Source organism: Ovis canadensis, chromosome 23, assembly GCF_042477335.2.
Source record: "Ovis canadensis isolate MfBH-ARS-UI-01 breed Bighorn chromosome 23, ARS-UI_OviCan_v2, whole genome shotgun sequence".
In the NCBI taxonomy this organism is placed as follows: Eukaryota; Metazoa; Chordata; class Mammalia; order Artiodactyla; family Bovidae; genus Ovis; species Ovis canadensis.
Window position 1 is genome coordinate 74,371,282 of NC_091267.1, and position 6,817 is coordinate 74,378,098.

The 6,817-nt window shown below is 52.7% G+C and overlaps 1 long non-coding RNA gene across 1 annotated transcript; it reads right to left on the bottom strand.

Moving 5' to 3' along the window:
• Nucleotides 1–3,788: 3,788 nt before the first annotated feature.
• Nucleotides 3,789–4,666, bottom strand: LOC138428102 (uncharacterized). The gene is made up of 2 exons (XR_011252266.1): nt 4,593–4,666; nt 3,789–3,962 (listed from the first exon to the last, which is right to left on the bottom strand). It is a non-coding gene; the product is annotated as an uncharacterized lncRNA (long non-coding RNA).
• Between the last annotated feature and the right edge of the window lie 2,151 nt (nt 4,667–6,817).

Below are 6,817 nucleotides of genomic sequence, written 5' to 3' on the forward strand. Positions count from 1 at the left end.
CTCAGGAATTCAAGAGGTTAAAGCTGGAGGGCCCCTCCTTCTCTGGGCTTCACCTCTCGAAGCTAGCTTTTATTTTTCACTTCCCAGCAGAAAGATCATTTTCCATGATACAGAAACAACAGCACTATTGAGTGGCCGAATTGAAGTGCCGAGGCTTCCGTCAGCACCTCAGCAATATTCATACCGTCCCTCAGGCCGGGGAGCGGCCTTCCTTGTTCCTTGGCTCTGATGGATCAGCAGAACCCTCGGGATTGGGCCACAGCGGGTTTCACACAGCCTGACCCCTGGAATCTTCAGCGCTTCCTGACGTGGCTCTGAAGATCCAGGTTCCTCTTGGGTGGTTGGCCCCAGGGAAGTCCCCTGAGAACTGCTTCGCCATGGGCGATGTCTTTGAAGGGTTTCTGTGGGGTGAGGATGTCCCCTCTGCTCAGGGGGCCCTAGGGCCACCCTCCTTAGCTACCACCACCCGCTTCTCCCAGGCTTCCTTCTCCCTCTCGGGCTCTGCAACAAGGAGCTCAGCTACCCATCTTCTGGTTCCCTTGTAACTCTAGATAAACTTCAAAATATTTTTTAAGGCGTCCAAGGCAATTTAGTGCTGATAACCACAGGGGTCTTTCCCGGGTGGCTCAGTGGTAAAGAACCCGCCTGCCCAGGCAGGAGACACAGGAGACATGGGTTTGATCCCTGGGTCGGGAAGATCCCCTCGAGGAGGGAATGGCAGCCCACTCCAGTATTCTTGCCTGGAGAATCCCACGGACAGAGGAGCCTGGTGGGCTACAGTCTGTGGGGTCACAAGAGTCGGACACGACTGAGGGACTGAGCAGGCAGGCAAGGGTCACATCTTCAGCTTCGTGGGACATACAATTCTTAGTATGATGATTTTTACATCAATGCAGCTCTTTACAGGTCAAAAGCACATTCGCGTGGCCTCCAAGCTCATAGACGCTGTTGTATGTAAGTGGCCTCCAAGCTCATAGAGGCTGTTGTATGTAAGTGGCCTCCAAGCTCATAGAGGCTGTTGCATGTAAGTGGATCCAAGCTCATAGAGGCTGTTGCATGTAAGCGGATCCAAGCTCATAGAGGCTGTTGCATGTAAGTGGCCTCCAAGCTCATAGAGGCTGTTGCATATAAGTGGCCTCCAAGCTCATAGAGGCTGTTGCATGTAAGTGGCCTCCAAGCTCATAGAGGCTGTTGCATGTAAGCGGATCCAAGCTCATAGAGGCTGTTGCATATAAGCGGATCCAAGCTCATAGAGGCTGTTGCATGTAAGTGGCCTCCAAGCTCATAGAGGCTGTTGCATGTAAGCGGATCCAGGCTCATAGAGGCTGTTGCATGTAAGCGGATCCAAGCTCATAGAGGCTGTTGCATGTAAGTGGCCTCCAAGCTCATAGAGGCTGTTGCATGTAAGTGGCCTCCAAGCTCATAGAGGCTGTTGCATGTAAGCGGATCCAGGCTCATAGAGGCTGTTGCGTGTAAGTGGCCTCCAAGCTCATAGAGGCTGTTGCATGTAAGCGGATCCAGGCTCATACAGGCTATTGCATGTAAGCGGATCCAGGCTCATACAGGCTGTTGCATGTAAGCGGATCCAGGCTCATAGAGGCTGTTGCATGTAAAAGCGGATTTTGATTCAGCCATCACAGGGCATCAGTGTGGAATTCTTTTTTCACTTTTGATAAAGCCTAGGGAAACACTGCGGTGAATAAGGCAGTTCACAAGCCCAGTCTTGTGTGTTTTGACTCATGAGTAGTCAGGTTCTGGTTCTGCAGCCATTTGGATTCGGGGCTTCCAAGCCCCCTTCCAAGGGGAGCCGCGCTCTCGCAGGGACTGGGTTGAGTTCAGGATCTTTATCGGTATATCGCCCCCTGGTGGCCGCCAGCAAAATGCGGGCGTGTGGAGTCGGGTTTGGACCCTTAGGTGTCAGTCTCTGTCCCTCCGCCTGGGCTGCTCTTCTTGGGAGTCAAAGGCTGGGGAGAGGGGGGAAAACAAAACTAGGCTGGTCAAGAAAAATCCACCAGGAACACTGTGGAAAGTGTAAAGGTAGTCCAACGTGAGCTTTGGAATCATAAATTTGAATCTAAGTTCCAGCTTCACCGTCGAAGAGCTATGTGATTAGATATGTGGAAAACTCAGCAGCGGCCTCAGGACTGGAAAAGGTCAGTTTTCATTCCGATCCCAAAGAAAGGCAATGCCAAAGAATGCTCAAACTGCCGCACAATTGTACTCATCTCACATGCTAATCAAGTAATGCTCAAAATTCTCCAAGCCAGACTTCAGCAATACGTGAACCGTGAACTTCCTGATGTTCAAGCTGGTTTCAGAAAAGGCAGAGGAACCAGAGATCAAATTGCCAACATCCGCTGGATCATGGAAAAAGCAAGAGAGTTCCAGAAAAACATCTATTTCTGCTTTATTGACTATGCCAAACCCTTTGACTGTGTGGATCACAATAAACTGTGGAAAATTCTGAAAGAGATGGGAATACCAGACCATGTGACCTGCCTCTTGAGAAACCTGTATGCAGGTCAGGAAGCAACAGTTAGAACTAGACATGGAACAATAGACTGGTTCCAAATAGGAAAAGGAGTACATCAAGGCTGTATATTGTTACCCTGCTTATCTAACTTCTATGCAGAGTACATCATGAGAAACCCTGGGCTGGAAGAAACACAAGCTGGAATCAAAATTGCTGGGAGAGATATCAATAACGTCAGATATGCAGATGACACCACCCTTATGGCAGAAAGTGAAGAGGAACTAAAATGCCTCTTGATGAAAGTGAAGGAGGAGAGTGAAAAAGCTGGCTTAAAGCTCAACATTCAGAAAACGAAGATCATGGCACCTGGTCCCATCACTTCATGGGAAATAGAGGGGAAACAGTGGAAACAGTGGCTGACTTTATTTTGGGGGCTCCAAAATCACTGCAGATGGTGACTGCAGCCATGAAATTAAAAGACACTTACTCCTTGGAAGGAAAGTTATGACCAACCTAGACAGCATATTAAAAAGCAGAGATATTATTTTGCTGACTAAGGTCTGTCTAGTCAAGGCTATAGTTTTTCCAGTAGTCATGTATGGATGTAAGTGTTGGACTGTGAAGAAAGCTGAGTGCCAAAATATTGATGCTTTTGAACTGTGGTGTTGGAGAAGACTCTTGAGAGTCCCTTGGACTGCAAGGAGATCCAACCAGTCCATTCTGAAGGAGATCAGCCCTGGGATTTCTTTGGAGGAAATGATGCTAAAGCGGAAACTCCAGTACTTTGGCCACCTCATGCAAAGAGTTGACTCATTGGAAAAGACTCTGATGCTGGGAGGGATTGGGGGCAGGAGGAGAAGGGGACGACCGAGGATGAGATGGCTGGATGGCATCACTGACTCGATGGACGTGAGTCTGAGTGAACTCCGGGAGATGGTGATGGACAGGGAGGCCTGGCGTGCTGCGATTCATGGGGTCGCAAAGAGTCGGACATGACTGAGTGCCTGAACTGGACTGAACTGAAGATAGAATTTTAGTTTTTCAAGACTCAGGCTTTTCAAGTGTGAAATGGGACTGACAATACTGACAGTGTGTTTGTCCTAAGAATTCAATAGAATAATGTGTGTGAACCAACTAGCACACAGTCTGGAACACAGAGACTCTCAGTAAGTGACAGATGTCACTGTTACATCTGTTTGGAAGGAGAAAGTGTTTTCTGTGAGGACAGCATTTCAGCGTAGTCCATGCATGCATGGATTATCAGTAACAAGGCAATGCGGACGTAAAAAAGCGCAAGGAACAAGAATGCTCTGTGTTTTGGTGCAATAGGATTTATTGAATGACCTGTAGAATGGTTAATGTACTAAATAAGAAGGAATCCCAGATAGAGACTGAAAGGTAAGTCCCTGTACCGTTCAGGCTGAGTCTCCATTTCAGTGGAAACGCACAGATGGTGGTAAATGGGTCATATTTATTTCCTCTGCATCTGCTAAAAATAAAGGGTGGTAAGTTAGTGGCAGATATACACTGGAAGGGTGTTTCAAAGAAAGAATGGGCCCTTGCTGCCTTTCTCAGGAAATGGTGTGTCTTTAAGACCTATGTCTCAGCCTATTGAAGTCATAGCCTATGAGAGCGCGGTGCTATCTGCTGCTGCCGCAGAGCCTCACACGATGCAGGTCTGGCGGTGAGATGCGGAAAGCCCTCTGCTCTCACGCTTGTCGCTGGCCCTGGTCTAGAGGGTTTCTGCCTGCTCCTGCCCCTTCCTATTTCTTGTGGGTTGAATGTGAGGACCTGCGAACGGGACCGGATCTGGAAACGGGCTCTGTGCAGACGTCTCAAGAGTGAGTGATGGTGAGGTCACCCTGGGGGAGGGTGACCCCAAGCCCAGCAGGACTGGGGTCCTTGTTAGAAGAGCACGAGAAACACACACACCCAGCGTGCTCGTGAGGGCACGCACGGGGGCAGACACAGGGCCTCGGGGAGCACCGAGTGCGGCGGCCGGAGGGGGTCTGCCCGCCGGAGTCTCTGCCCGCTGGAGACCACCGACGGCGCAGCCACCGGGACAGGCGCGCGCGCCGCCCCGGCTCCCGCAGGGAGAGCGGCCCCCTGACACCCTCACCTGCCACAGAGCCTCCAGCGTCCGGAGAGAAGGCACGTGTGCTGTTTGAAGCCGCTCCGTCCGCGGCACTGGATGAACGCAGCGCCGGGAAACGAATACACGGCCTCTGGCGGAGAGGAGTTCCAGCGAGCGGCTGGGTGCTGTGGGTTTATCGGAGCGGTTCTTCATCCCCGAAATTCTAACCCGATAAAATTATAGTGAGCTGCCTCTAAACAAGAGACACGAGGGGACTGAAGTGATCTGTGTCAGGCCGCGTGCAGCAGCAGGCGATGTGGAAAGGGTCTAAACACGTCGGATCCTTGCGCGATGCCAGCCCACCCGGGTGGGAGACACGGCGTTTTCCTCTCCTGGTGGCTGAGACCAGCTTCTGGAGCCCGGGGTGTGAGGCCACCTGTCTGCCTCTTTCCCTGAGGGTGGTGTCCATGGACTCTCCCGCGCGTGACCCTTTACAGAAATTTCAGGACGTTGCCAGGTTCTCCCCTCTCCTTCCCTGCCGTTAGCGCTTCTGTCCTGGTGCAGACGGGCGCGCTCTGCTGCCCTAGTCAAGGGTCCTAAATGGGACCCCCGCGATGAGGCTGTGAAACCGCCGCGCTCAGATGGGCCGTCCCGTTTAAATCCTCAGCATGTTAACTCGGCTGATTCGGGTTTAGGAAATGCCCACTCACCCGGTTGACACCGCGCCTGAAGGGACGCCCTCGGCGGGACGGGCCCGTGAACGGTGGGCCCGGGCCCTGGGGCCCCTCCAGCACCTGTTAGCGGAGCGGCCGGAACGGAGGAGGGTGTCAGCGCGGCGGTTCACAGAAGCTCTGACAACGCCAGTGACCGAGCTGGTGTGCCGTCCTGCTTACTCGCGTCCAGCTCTCTGCGACGCCCTGGACTGTGGCCCGCCAGGCTCCTCTGTCCATGGGAATCTCCAGGCAAGAACACTGGAGTGGGCAGCCATTCCCTTCTCCAGGGGATCTTTCCAACCTAGAGATGGAACCTGGGTCTCCTGCACTGCAGGCGGATTCTTACCTTCTGAGCCACCAGGGAAGCCCAGAAGACCACCACATCACTTATCCTTAATTCTGAGATTAAATAGACCCTCCGGCTGCTCCCCTCATCAACAGCCTCCTCTGTGATCAAGTTCCTATCACCTCCATCCCTTGAAGGACCCCCGGATCAACACGCAGCTGGACCACAGTCAGATGAAGGCGAGCGGGAGGAGGCTCTGGGGCCGTGGAGCATCGCGGCGCCGCTCTCTAGGGGCCAGGCTATGCCCGGCTGGGTGCGCGTGGGTGGTGGAGAAGGCGCTGTCGGCCCGCGTTGGCGGTGCCGCCTGGGCTGCAGAGATGGGAGAACCCTTTGTGCCTCAACACCCCGCAGCTCGCTCAGAGGGACCAGCTAACGACGGGCTGGTTTGATGGGACGGGATTAAGTGCATTTCTGGTCGGATCTGAGCCAACTTCTCGCATCAACATCGCTGGAAGTGTTTCAACAGGGGAGTCAGACAGGGCCAGGCTAGAACTTTCTTTATTCACTAAATCGAGTCTGACTCTTTGCAGTACCGTGGACTGTAGCCAACCAGGCTCCTCTGTCCATGGATTTCCCAGGCAAGAGCACTGGAGTGGGTTGTCATTCCCTCCTCCAGCGCATCTCCCTGACTCAGGCACCGAACCCACACCTCCTGTATCGGCGAAGGACTCTTTACCGCTGGGTCTCCCGGGAAGCCCTGGAGCCTCCCGCTGTTGCTCATTCTGCTCCATCCAGGGCGAAGTGGACAAGTCTGCTATTGGCCGCCTTTCATTTCATCCTCTGCATCCCTCTCTTTGCTCTCTTATCAAAACTGCGGGCCCCCGTCTTTCTTCCCTCTTCTCCTCTGTTAAAACTTGATCTGATTGATTATCAATAACTTTGAGTCAGGTCAGTCCTAAGTGTTCACTGGAAGGACTGATGTGGAAGCTGAAGCTCCAATACTTTGACCACCTGATGTGAAGAACTGACTCATCTGAAAAGACCCTGATGCTGGGAAAGATTGAGGCAGGAGGAGAAGGGGACGACAGAGGATGAGATGGTTGGATGGCATCACTGACTCGATGGATGTGAGTCTGAGTGAACTCCAGGAGTTAGTGATGGACAGGGAGGCCTGGCGTGCTGCAGTCCATGGGGTCGCAAAGAGCTGGACAGGACTGAGCAACTGAACTGAATTGAACTTTGAGTCAATGGACATTTGTTCACTGCTCTTC